Here is a 15,035-nt window from a genome sequence, read left to right as displayed (position 1 = left end):
AAAAAAAAAAAAAAAAAACATCTATTTCTGTTTTATTGACTATACCAAAGCTTTTGATTGTGTGGATCACAATAAACTGTGGAAAATTCTTCAAGAGATGGGACTACCAGACCACCTGACCTGCCTCTTGAGAAATCTGTATGCAGGTCAGGAAGCAACAGTTAGAACTGGACATAGAACAACAGACTGGTTCCAAATAGGAAAAGGAGTATGTCAAGGCTGTATACTGTCTCCCTACTTATTTAACTTCTATGCAGAGTACATCATGAGAAACGTTGGGCTGGAGGAAGCACAAGCTGGAATCAAGATTGCCGGGAGAAATATCAATAACCTCAGATATGCAGATGACACCACCCTCATGGCAGAAAGTGAAGAAAAACTAAGGAGTTCTAAAGAACTAAACTCTTGATGAAAGTGAAAGAGGAGAGTGAAAAAGCTGGCTCAAAGCTCAACATTCAAAAAACTAAGATCATGACATCCAGTCCCATCACTTCATGGCAAATAGATGTGGAAGCAGTGGAAATAGTGGTTGATTTTATTTTGGGGGGCTCCAAAATCTCTGCAGTGGTGACTGAGAGCCATGAAATTAAAAGACGCTTACTCCTTGGAAGAAAAGTTATGACCAGCCCAGACAGCATATTAAAAAGCAGAGACATTACTTTGCCAACAAAGGTCCATCTAGTCAAGGCTATGGTTTTTCCAGTGGTCATGTATGGATGTCAGAGTTGGACTGTCAAGAAAGCTGAGTGCCAAAGAACTGATGCTTTTGAATTGCGGTGCTGGAGAAGACTCTTGAGAGTCCCTTGGACTGCAAGGAGATCCAACTAGTCTATCCTAAAGGAGATCAGTCCTGGGTGTTCATTGGAAGGACTGATGTTGAAGCTGAAACTCCAATATTTGGCCACCTGATTTGAAGAGCTAACTCATTGGAAAAGACCCTGATGCTGGGAAACATTGAAGGCAGGAGGAGAAGCGGACGACAGAGGATGAGATGGTTGGATGGCATCACCGACTCAATGGACATGAGTTTGGGAAGGCTCCAGGAGTTGGTGATGGACAGGGAGGCCTGGCATGCTGCAGTTCATGGGGTTGCAAAGAGTCGGACACGACTGAGCAACTGAACTGAACATGCCTTATTAAAATGTCCCTAAGTACACCAATTCCATCAGGGACCGAGGGAAAGCGGGAGCAGAACTACACACAGACAATATATTTCTATCAATAGTCAGTTCAGTCACTCAGTCGTGTCTAACTCTTTGTGATCCCATGGACTGCAGTATGCCAGGCCTCCCTGTCCACCGCCAACTCCTGGAGTTTACTCAAACTCACGTGCACTGAGTCGGTGATGCCATCCAACAGTAGTGGGAGTCCTAACAGTGGATGTTTGTAGGGTCCCGAAGGTGACTCATCATAGCTGGTCACAGCAAGGGTGGTGGTGTCCTTGACCCAAAAACCAGAGAGTGTAACTGTTTCCTCCTCATTCTGATGCTAAGGATTGAGGGAATCACAGTCACCTGTGCACTGGTATCTAAGATGCCTAAGAAATGCAATTCTCCTTTATTTCATTTCTCTACTGAATTCTGACCTTGGCATAGGGCTTCTCATCCCTCCTAGCAACAGAGGGACCTTGGTCTAGTCTTTCTTATTTTCATTCATTCATTCATTCATTCACTCATTCATTTTTCAGTTTTATTGAGACAATTTGCAAATAACAAGTGTATATAGATAATGTGAAAAACCTGATGTCTTCTTATATGCATAAACTGAAATGATTACTATAATCAAGCTAATTAACACAGCTATTACCTCACATAGTTAGCTTACTCATTCTTTCTATTTAAAAAAAAATTTTTTGGGTTGTGAAAACACTTAAGATCTACTCACTTAGCCAATTTCAAGTATACAATAGAGTATTGTAAATTATAGTCACCATATTGCACATTCAACTTAGATTTATCCACCTTGTATAGCTGAAAGTTGTAGTCTTTGATCAGTATCTCCCTATTTCCTGTTGCTCCCTGTCGCTGGCAATCACTATTCTACTTTTTTAGTATGAATTTGTCTATTTTGGATTAAACATTTAAGTGATAACGTGCAGTACTTGTTTTTCTGTGTCTGGCTTATTTTACTAGCATAATGATAACAAATGGTGAGGATGTAGAGAAATTAGAATCTTTATACACTACTGGTGGGAATTTAAATGGTGCCAGCCCAGTGTAAGAAACAGTATGGAGATTCCTCAAAAAGCTAAAAGCAGAACTATGATATGATCCAACAATACCACTTCTAGATATATCTCTTAAAAAATGAAATCAGGAAATTGAATAGATATCTGTATTCCCACATTCATGCATGAGATCTAAGACAGAGAAACAACTTGAAATGTCCACTGACACATGGAAAGTTGAAAAAAATGTAGAATATACATATATAATGAAATACTGTACAGTATTAAAAAAGGAAGTCCTGTCATTTGTGGCAATATGGATGAACTTGAAGGATATTATGCTAAGTGAAATAGATCTTATTTTTTAAAGCTGAAAGATCTGGGTAAATTTTGGCAAGATTCTTGGATTCATCTTCATATTTACGTGGAGGAGTGGACAGAATGGCACTCGTTTTTATGTACGTGTATATATGTTTGTGTGCTTATGAATGGTACGAGAGGAATAAGGAGAAAAATGAAGGAAGGTGTGGGAAACACAGGAGTACAAATTTAAACAGCCTATAAGACCACAAATGAAGGAGTGAAGTCTGGCTTTCTTATACTTAATGAGTCATATACAAAATAACAGGCTTAGTAATTAGTAATTTGCAAAAATATCCCTCCTTTGAACAGAGACTATCGTAAGAATGTTGTCAAACTGTGATGCCAGTATCAGTGCTGTGAGTTATATATACAGTCATATTTTAAGTTTAATAGAAAGGAAAAGAAAGGAAAAGTTGTTCAGTCATGTCCGACTCTTTGCGACCCCATGGGCTATACAGTCCATGGAATTCTCCAGGCCAGATTACTGGAGTGGGTAGCCTTTCCATGGGATCTTTTCAACCCAGGGATTGAACCCAGATCTCCCACATTGTAGGTGGATTCTTTACCAGCTGGGTCACAAAGGAAGTCCTTGTTTATTAAGTTTAATAAACACTTGATAAATAAAGGGATGAATAAATGAAAAATGGTACTGCATTTTTGGAGGCATCATGGAAGTACCGGTTACCATTTGAGAAATACATAGACATGAGAAGAGGTGTCTAAAGGTGCTAGGTCGCTTCCCTGTTTATTATGAGACTTTTCCTCTGGCACTGTTGTCACAACTTGCAAATTGATTATAGCCTTTCTCACACATTGAAACATTTATAAATTATCCTGCTTCATACAGGGCCTTTTTATGAATCAGCATCACTATCCTTACTGAGAGTCATCATCTGGGAATTTTTTTTCATTTATATTTTATTGAAGTATAGTTGATTTATAATGTGCTAATTACTGCTGTACAGAGTGATATATATATCATACATGCACATATATATGTGTATATATATATATATCTCGTTTTTATTTTTCTTTCCATTATGGTTTATTGCAAGATATTGAACATAGTTCCTTGTACTATGGAGTAGGGCCTTATTGTTCACTGTTTTTTTTTTTTTTTCCAATTGGAGTATAAATGCTTTACAATGCTTTGTTAGTTTCTATGTAAAACTACGTGAATCAGCTAAGAGTATATATATACGTATATATGTATCTCCCTTCCCTCTTGAACCTCCCACCCCACCCATCTAGGTGGTCTCAGAGCTCCAAGCTGAGCGCTCTGTGCTATACCGCAGCTTCCCACTAGCTAGCTATTTCACCCATGTGTGTCACATATGTATATATGTGCGTATAGTGCATATATGTGTATAAAATAATCTCTATATGACAATCCTAATCTGCCAATTTGACCCCCCCACCTTCCTTTGCTGTGTCCCCAAGTCCTTTCTCTGTATCTCTATTCCTGTCCTACAAATCTGGGACCTTCTTGACATAACGAGTCAGTCACGAGAAGCTACAAGAGCTCAAAGTTCTCTCTTCCAGTGATTTCTTCTCCTTACAGCCCCCTCTACTGATTTACTTCATCTTGGAGGCATAACCATGATGTTCAGTCATTTCCTGTTATGCCTACCATCTCAATAATGAATACTCATTGAATATGCAAATGAAAGTAATTTGTTTTTCATAAGAATGTAAGACTTTTTTTTTTTCCTGAGAATGTAAAAGTTTTCTTTTTTTTTTTTTTAATCCTTAGGTGAGATGTGATCAACTCTTTGTCATCCATGCTTCTTAATTTGAGGTTACCAGAGCATGCCCAAGTATCAAAAGGGAACTGACTTCTTGCTAAGTCTGCCCTTTTCTTCACTCTAGCTTTTTGAAGAAAGTGCATTCCCTAATCTATTATTATTTTTTCCCTAAATTAGTCTGGGTGTTGAGCTATGAAGAATGATATATTAGGGGTACATGATACTGCAGATGTATTTAATGTTAATTAAAACTGAGGCATGGATGTTTTTCCTGAAGCTAGAGAAAGTAGCAAATTTCATTATTCGGAAATCTTCACTTTGCTGATTAATCACCTGTTTTCTTTTGTAATTATTTAAGACATTGACCCTTTACCCCAAATTTGACACAGTTCTAAACTCTGAATGCAGGGGCATGGCTTTGAAAAGAAAATAAAAACAGTAAGGGTGATCATGCTGGCCCTTCATTGCCTTTTTAATGCTGGAATGACAGTATCTGTCAATAAATATTTGCAGTAGTGGAATTAAAATCCTGTTTAAAATGTTGTCTTAAATTCTTGGAAGGCAGTGTTTCTCAGACTTTAGACCCGGAACAATCTGGAGCAGAATTCCTTACGATGCAGAACTTCCAAACTAGAATTTCTGGTGAGTCAGGGAATGGGAGTCTATATTTTTTGTTGTTGTCCTCTAGAAGATTCTTTGAACTGCAAACTGAGAAACACCATGCAGGTTATGCTCTATTGGGATGGTCACCCAAGCCAGACACTTAAAAGCTGAGGATAACGCTGACAGATTTGAAGCTGTTCTGCTGGGAATGGGTGTGGAGGCCAGAATAACTTCTGCTCCCTCCCTCAGCCCATAGCACCCTGATAGATTCATCTTAGTGTACAAAGCATTACCCATCTCCCTTATTCATTCTACAGTTATTTTGCTATTAATACTACCACAAGTGTGGAACTGCTTTAGACAATTGAGGTATAGAAGTTAACTTTTTTCTTAAAGTGATGTGCAGATGGTGATTAGTGCTATGAAAAAATATTTAAACATCAGAAAAAAGAAACTGAGGATTTGGGAATTGGAGAAGTGAACCCTAAGTTAGAGCAGGTAGAATTTTGTTCAGGATGCTTTGATTTTTATCCATTAAATGGAGCATAAGATCATCACCTGAGACAGAGAGGACTTGCTGCTGGAAATCTGGGAGGAGACAAGGAAATTTGAAACAGTCATCTAGAAGAATAGGGGGAAAAAAACAGGTATGAGGCTTATCATATGGCCACTGGGCAATATTAAAGCCTACATGAGGTTAGTGTTTAGTGACAATGAATTCAAAATGAAATCTGTTGTCATTGCTCCCAGGAAATGTGCAGCTGCAGCTCAGAATAGACCGAGTTGAATGTTATGAGGGCTGTCATCTTGCCAGGGGAGTAAAAATAAATGAAAAAGAATTTAGCGTGAAATGCAAGGGAGTGATCGTAATGAATATCTGTGGGAATTTACACTGAGGATAGGGTGTAACACGGGTGAACACTATCACAAGGGGAACAGCCTTCTTCAACCTAAAAAGTACAGAAAGCCAGTGAATATAACAAAACAGAAGCAGACTTACAGACAGAGAATAAACTAGTGGTTACCAGTGTGGAGAAGGAAATGGATAAGGGCAATACAGGAGTAGGGAATTAACAGGTACAAACTATTAGGTATAAAATAAACTACAAGGATATATTATATAACACAGGAAATATAGCCAGTATTTCATAATAATCATAAATGGAGTGTAACTGTTATAAATTGTGAATCATTATGTTGTACACTTGTAACATGTATATTATTAATGTATACAACATATATATTATCCATCAACTATACTTCAATAAATAAATAAAAGCAATAATTTCAAAAGAGAGAAAGATACCAGCTTTTTCCTTTGTCTATAGTTTGGGAGCCATCGGTGTTCCTGAAATACTTCTATTGTTCATTTTGCTGGAGAAAAATCATGGCATCGTTTTCTTTAAAAGGTGGAATGGCAAATCTTAGTTTCTCCATAATTCCATCCATGAGACTCTATCACTAAAGTCACAGCATTATCATGGCTAACTATCTGTGTACCTTCCCCTCTGCCCTTGTATCATGATGAGGTCATGAAAAGTAGAACCACTGTTCTGATCCTTAGTTACAGAGCCTGCTATATAGTAAAGGCTCAATAATTTTTAGAAAATTATTTTATTTATTTGGAATAACATGACTATCTTGTAAAATTTATAATATTGTCACTACACACTTTCAAACTACAAGTGATACTTAATAATGCGATTACTTTCTATAAACTTATAAACTAGATGAATAGAATAGATTCAATATATTCTTACTGGGAAATGCTAACTTTTTAATTTCAATTTTCTAGGATCTGTCAACATTATATTTTGGTTCATTTTATAGGCTATTTTTAAAAAATGTTATCAAAGGAAAGGAATCACTAAAATTTCCAAGTCAAGAAAAGCATATCTACTGTAGCCAATCTCTGTAACATACAAGAATTCAGGGTTTTTTAAGAGACTGTGGTACAGAGTGAAATAAGTCAGAAAGAGAAACAATAAATATTGAATATTAATACATATATGTGGAATCTAGAAAAATGGTTTAGATGGTCTCATTTGCAAAATGGAAATAGACACATAGATGTAGAGAACGAATATACGGACATCAAGGACAGGAGGTGGAAAAAATCGGAACTTTAGGATTAACATACATACACTATTGATACTATGTATAAAATAGATAACTAGTGAGAGCCTACTGTATAGTTCAGGGAACCCTACTCAGTGCTCTGTAGTGACCTAAGTTAGAAGGAAATCCAAAAATGAAGGAATATGTGTATACATGTAGCTGATTCACCTTGCTATAAAATAGAAAGAACACAACATTGTAAAGCAACTGTACTCCAATAAAAATTAATTCAAAAATAAAAGAATCCAGGGTTTTGGAGTTTGGAGAGTATGCTGGAATATGAGATCTCAGTATCTCTTACTCCACTTGACTTCCTGATTGCTGCCCTTTCCTCTCCACCACCAGCCCTGGGTAAACAGGGTAAACAGTTTATCAGTCAAGATGCTCACCCAGGGAAATTAGCTGTATCCTAACAACCCCAGAAGTGGCAAGAAAACAGTAAACTCTATATTAACTTATAGTAATCTTATTTAGAAAACACTTATTGAGCACTTACTTCATATCAAGTTCTAGGCTGATCTTCTGGGGTAGAAAAATGAGTAAGATCTGTTTCTACCTTCAAGGAACCATCTTATTGGTTTGAGTAAACTAAAATATAAGTAAACAAAATAGAGTGTGATGTGATCAGAGTAAAATAAAAAGCAAAAATATAGATCTAAAGAAAGAAGGAATGATTATTTGAACTTGGAATGGGAGAAGACTTTCAAGACAGCTCAATGGAACTTCAATTTGAAGGAAAAATAATTTTCCAAGAAAAGATAAGGAAAAGGCATTTCAAGGTAAGGAACCACTTTTGAGGGCACATTCAATAAACTGCCAGCAGTAAGATACTGATTGTAAGAGACCAGAGAGAGGAAGGAATCTACGATGATTCTCAGAATTCACATTTTCATCTCTTTAGTGTTGTATATCAAGATACGATATACAGAAAGTAGAACAGAGACCAGAAGAAGATGAACATTTTGTGTTTAAAGAAATGACAGTAAAAAAAAAATTTTTTTAATAGGTTGTATCAGTCCCGGACATGGTAAAAGAAAAAAAGCTATCAAATTATGTAATTTACAGAGTTTATATTACGGAGACTATTTTCAAAGGTGTGTGAGGATGAGGGTACACCACAAAGGCAAGTACAGCAGGGCACCATGACCACCCTATGGGTCAGTGAAAGTCCCTCAGTCATGTCCAACTCTTTGGGACTCTGTGGACTGTAGCCTGCCAGCTTCCTCTGTTCATGGCATTCTCCAGGCAAGAATACTGGAATGGGGTGTCATTTCCTTCTCCAAGGGATCTTCCTGACTCAAGGATCGAACCCTAGTCTCCTGCATTGCGGGCAGATGCTTAATCATCTGAAACACCACTGGAAAGAATTAATCTGAATGGGGACTCAGATACAAGTGGAGCAGGATTATGGTCTTTGACCATAGAAATGCTGTTTCCTGGGAAAATTCTCCAGGGAAAGAAGCTGAGGAAATGAATTCCCAGACCTCATTAGTTTCTCTCTATCCTACATATTATTGTTCTTTCCTGTTGTAAACAATCAGAAGCCAGAAGCCCAAGAGTAATGAATGTAGTCCACCCTGAGCACCACTCAGCAGAAAATGACAGAAGGTTTATCTGAAGAAGTGAAAGACATTCAATCCAGGGTTCAACTATGACTTTTAGGATTTACTGTTTACACTGAAGACTGGTGAAAATTATCTAATAAGCTAATATATTGACAACAAACGGTGTTAAAAGAAACCACCTGCCAATGCAAGAGATGTAAGAATTGTGGATTCAATGCCTGAGTTGGGCAGATCTGTTGGAGAAGGGAATGGGAACCCACTCCAGTATTCTTGCCTGGAGAATCCCATGGACAGAGGAGCCTAGTGGGCTACAGTCTACAAGGTAGCAAAGAGTTGAACACAACTGAGCGACTTAGCATAGAGATAATTTATGCACATATTTTTATCAGGCATGTGAATGTGTTTTATTCAACTGACATAACAGCAAAACCAAATAAATGAAAATCTTGCAGTGTTTCATGGGCCCAACTTAGGGGTCAATTCATTCCATCCTAGTGAACAATTGCTAGGCTCACTCCATTTGTTCCCAGTTACAAGGTACCTGATTTTATACAAACGCACTATTTCCTGTGACTTAGAAAACAGCAATCATTATTGATAGAATTCTAAGTTTTAAAGTAATATAAAACATAAAACGACAAGGAAATAGTGTGAAATTATATTGTCAGTAATAGACTCAGAGAAATCACAAATATTGTATTTTACATGTTATAAACAGCAAAAATACTGTGTAAAAATTGTATTCAAATCTTGTCAGTATTACCCAGTTGCCCTGAGCACCTCTGGGACTCATAATGCTGTGAGAAAGCAATCATTTGTTAGAACTTATGATTTAGAGAGTCTTTGCCATGAAAAACAGTTTCACAAGATAATGGGCACAAATATTACAAACCTTTCCCATGAAGATAAATGTGATGGGCTGCTAAAGAATTCATCTTTTTCTTGAATCTAGGTTACAGTAAATTACTCTGTATGATCTCCTGAAGTTAATTGGAGCAGGAGAGTCGCAAAAACAAATGAAAGCATGAATTTCATAATGTGAGCAATTTTTAAGCAATTTATTTGCATGTTATTGGTGAAAATGATATTCATTACAAATAGCAGAGGGGCACAATATTTTAATTAAGTACAAATTTTTAAAAATCTACTTCAGATTTCTGGAATTTTAGAAATCAAAAGTGAATTCCAGAATTTTTCTGAAGCTAGAAGCCAAGCATAGATTTCCCTCTTGTATCTTCCCATTATGTCTTCCCTCATCAATTTAACACACCCAAACTGCACATTCTGTCTTAGATCACCTTACTTCCAAACTTTACTGTAAGGTGCTTTTTCAATGAAAGCTACTACCATTTCACTTTTATTCTCCTGTCTTGACTGGTGACTTTCCAGTACTTATAGATGCTTATTCCAATTAGCGTGTTATGTGAGAACTCTGGAAACACATGAAGCATAATGGACAGTTTACATCAGTACTTACTATGCAATCCCTGATGGAAACCTCAGAGCACATTAATGAGGTAGGGCAGCCAAATGGCATCCCACTCCAGTATTCTTGCCTGGAGAATCCTGTGGACAGAGGAGCCTGGTGGGCTGCTGTCCATAGGGTCACACAGAGTCAGACACGACTGAAGCGACTTAGCATGTGTGCATGCATTGGAGAAGGAACTGGCAACCCACTCCGGTATTCTTGCCTGGAGAACCCCAGGAACCGGGTGGGCTGCCGTCTATGGGGTCACACAGAGTCGGACATGACTGAAGTGACTTAGCAGCAGCAGCAGCAGTTCAGGTATTATTATAATCTTTTTTACATATATATATATTTATATATATATATAAAGCAAGTCACACAGCTGATAAAAGAAGAAGTCCCACTTCTCAGACTCATTTGTGTTATGATTGTTATACTATGTCAACATTTTTTCCATTTAACCATATTGCCTTTTTTAGACTTAACTGAAACTTTTTGTTGCAGTGAAAGTCATTTCACTTAAAATATAAAATATTAAAATAACTAGAATATTCATTAAATACTTATCATGGACCATATATTCATATTTACTTTCATATCTGACCCTTATAACAACTTCATTAAAACCATTATTAATACTATCCTTATATTCATTTACATTGGAAACAATTTGAAGGCTAGAATGATAACTTAGAATGATAACACATCTTGTAAACAGTGAATCAAACAATAAGGAGTAAGAACTAGGTTGCTTAAATTCCTTCCATGTCTAAGATATTTACATACCTTAAGTCATAGAAACAAATATTGTTAACATCATTTTAATTCTTTTAGGGAATCACAGGCTTTATCAATGTGACGTACTAAATCATATTGTAGAGTAACAATGCAAAGATGTTTTTAATAAAAAAGTCTTTTTTGTTAGCAATATCTTAGAGAATTTGTAAAATAAAAATGAACTTTTTACCCTTTATTATTATGTAACATTATATTTAGATATTCTGACTTTCTCATTTATTCCTGAAAGATATTAAGTAAAACAGGTTACAGTAAAATCAAATACTAATAAATGATAATGATGAATTCATTTTTAATTATTTCTTTCAAATTTAGGACTACCAAGAAAATAGTCCCTAAGAAAGTGAAAGTGAATATTTTTATGAGCAGATTGCACAATGTTTGAAAAGAATATCCAATAAATATGCTAAAATATGCTTAACATCAAACAGGCTCAAGTCTTTGAAAATTATCTACACCCATTGTTTTTAAATACTAGCTACAAGAAAACCACTCATTTTTTAAAATAAAAGCATGTATATGGAATCTAGAAAAATGGTTATTGATAAACCTATTTGCAGGGAAGGAATGGAGACACAAAGGTAGACAATGAACTTGTGCACAGTGGGGGAAGTGGGGAGTGGGATGAATGGAGAAAGTAGCATCGACACATACACACTGTGTTGCGTAAGATGAGTAATTGGTGAGACGTTGCTGTATAGCACAGGGACGCCAGTCTAGTGCTCTGTGATGACCTAGAGGAATGGGATGGGGGACGGGAGGGAGGCTCAAGGAGGGGATACATGTAGAATTATGGCTGATTCACTCTGCTGTATGGTAGAAACCAATATAATATTTTTAAAATTAAAAACAAAATATTTTGAAAAAAGCATATGAGATACTAATTTTCAACTTAAACATTGTGAATCAAAATTCACAATTAATGAATTAATGACACAATCATTAATGTGCTTAACAGATACCTTTGATGATTCTGTTTTGCACACGAGTTTGAGAATTATTGTTTATAGTACCCTCATCACCATCATTAGGACTATCACAGTCATTATTCTAAGATAGTAGAACAACTGCTGTAACAATGGTTTTTGATGCAAGAAGTTACAGACAGACCATTAAAGGGCTGAAAAAATCATTAGAATTTTTGTTGATAAAATGCATGTGCATGCATGATAAGTTGCTTTAGTGGTGTCTGACTCTTTCTGGCCCCATGGACTGTAGCCCAGCAGACTCCTGTCTATGAGATTCTCCAGGCAAGAATACTGGATTGGGTTGCCATGCCCTCTTCCAGGGGATCTTCCTGACCCAGGGATTCAACCCATGTCCCTTATGTCTCCTGAATTGGCAGGAGGGTTCTAAATCAACTATACATCAATTAAAATAGAGAAAAGGGTCATTTATGATTTCATTTAAACACAAATTTCGCCTCACCTTGCTGACCTCTAATAGTGCTCTTTATGTCTATAATAATCCAAATGCAAAAATCTACATTTCTTCTTTTAGCTTTTTGAAAAAAGATTTGACTAGATTCTAATCAATTGACTAGAATCACTAAGATTTTTTTCCTCTCAAGATTCTTTTCGATTATAATCATGATTGAGACTTTCTTTCAAATTTCATGAGTTTTAGACTCACAATTTTTATTTATCCCCAAACTGGTAAGGAGAAAATAAAAGAATATGGCAAATTCTTATCATATTCTATTCAATTTATTAAATATTCCTTAATGCAATTTCTAAAAGCAAGACCAAGAGACATAGTGATGAGTCCACCACAGTCACTGACTTCTCCAACTAACACCATATGTTTCTGCTTTAAAGAAAGGTAGTATTCCTTGCTACTTTTAACCATATCATTATCACTTTACCAGCATCTAGCCTGAGGCTCCAATATGTCCTGAATTTTATCACATATCCTTCCAGTAATGCCTCAAGTACATCCGAGTCAAATTTCATAAAATCTTCTTGAAAGATTCAAAACAGGGAACAGTACTTTTGTACAGTCTAGATCTTATACATTGTAGAGTACTTCTTTAAGAAAAATAACACAAAATGAAAGACATGACATTTTTCTTTTCTTTTATATTCATGGCGTGGTGTCTTCTTATTCCAGGCATTCTGTCAATTGCTTGGAAAATAAATGACCACTGGGCACATCAAGATCACTTTCTTTCATAAAATGTTTTATATTTAAAGCCTTGGAAGTAATTCATACCATGAATATTCAATGACAATTCTCTTAGTATCAAATAATTGAATATAATCAGTCATTTTTTTGTTAAATTTCTACCAAGTGCCAGGGATCATGTCCAGTGTTCCACACACACAGTCCCAATTAACGCTGAGGACAATGACTAAGGTAAAAATATTTTCCACATGATAAGATTAGCAAAGGAGGGCTATTTAATTTGCCAAACCTTACAGAGCTAGTAACATAAGAAGGGATTTAAATTTTTGTCAGTCGGATCAGGTAGTCTGGATGCTTGTATAATACAAACAGTATTCAGAAATGAACATTTACTGAATACCTCCCAAGATGGCACTTCAGAGTTAATCAGTGTCAAAGAGGAAGCGGATTTTAGATTTCAATGCAATTTAAATAAATGAAGTATCACAGCACTGTTAGGATAATCTCTCCACTGAAGTTACTTACTGTAGCATAGTTTGAAACTATGTTTGTATACTAGAGGTTCAAAGTGCATTCTGAATTCAACAAGTTATTATTGCATTTAAGAATCTCCTTAGCCTGCAGCCTAGGCTACCAGACAGAATTCTAAAACTTTTCCTGTTGCAGCATTTAGCCTTGTATATTGAACAGTTTAAACCTCAGCCAGATGTGTGAAATTATGTTTTAGTCGCTCAAAATCATCTAATGGTTTCTCTTTACACTGAAAGATTTGGTGTTGATCTCTTGTCTTCTTTGTGCCACTGTTTTGCTCTTTCATGATTAACAGCCTTTCTGACCTTTCTGAAACTCAAAATAAGTCCAGTCTTCTCTCAATTCAATTTGACTGGAATGCTGTTCTTTTGGAAAACCACATGGTTTGTTCCATAATTGTGCTTTAGTTCAGTTCAGTGGCTCAGTCGTGTCCGACTCTGCGACCCCATGAATCGCAGCACGCCAGGCCTCCCTGTCCATCACCAACTCCTGGAGTTCACTCAGACTCATGTCCATCGAGTCCGTGATGCCATCCAGCCAGCTCATCCTCTGTCGTCCCCTTCTCCTCCTGTCCGCAATCCCTCCCAGCATCAGAGTCTTTTCCAATGAGTCAACTCTTCGCATCAGGTGGCCAAAGTACTGGAGTTTCAGCTTTAGCATCATTCCTTCCAAAGAACACCCAGGGCTGATCTCCTTTAGAATGGACTGGTTGGATCTCCTTGCAGTCCAAGGGACTCTCAAGAGTCTTCTCCAACACCACAGTTCAAAAGCATCAATTCTTCGGTGCTCAGCTTTCTTCACAGTCCAACTCTCACATCCACACATTACTACTGGAAAAACCATAGCCTTGTCTAGACTGTTCTATCTCTTCAAACATCACCTCTTTGCATGCATTCTTCTGCCATAAGGCAGAGATACGGGCAAGTAGAATTTGAAAGATTCTCTCCAGTTCTTTTTCTCCTTCTGAATTGCCCCATGCCCCTTTCCAGCAACCATGATTGCTGTGACTTAGTATCCTAGTAACAGGACAGAGAAACTATTATTTTCCCTCCAGTATCACCATCCTGATATTATAAGCTGAAAAAAGGAAACATTCCAGATCACTCACCATCAGAATCTCCCTGCCTCTCATTACTCTCCAGAGCTTGCTGCTATTTGCTCTGTGTATTCTCTCCAAATTTTATAATCATTCTCTGTTGATCTAGCTATACTGGCAGTGAAAGAAGATCTATTTAATTTAAAGATAATTGCTTCACTTTTGATTAATGGCCTCCAAATTTAACAAATAAAGATAACCTGTCCCTTTATCATATTCATCTTTCTATATCATATAAAATTGACTTATAGGTTTTATTTATTTTAAATTCTGCCAGAGATGATACGAGACATCTAAATTGAAATTTCCAGGTTTTCACTGGTGGTCCAGTGGTTAAGAATCCACCTTGCAACGCAGGGGATGCGGGTTCCATGCCTAGTCAGGAACAAAAATCCCCTATAGTGGAGGAGCTAAGGCCTTGCACTGCAACTACCAAGCTGGTGTGCCACAACTAGAG

Source organism: Oryx dammah, unplaced genomic scaffold (assembly GCF_014754425.2).
Source record: "Oryx dammah isolate SB20612 unplaced genomic scaffold, SCBI_Odam_1.1 HiC_scaffold_15, whole genome shotgun sequence".
NCBI lineage: Eukaryota > Metazoa > Chordata > Mammalia > Artiodactyla > Bovidae > Oryx > Oryx dammah.
The sequence above is the reverse complement of the archived record's forward strand: the minus strand, read 5'-3'. Positions refer to the sequence as shown.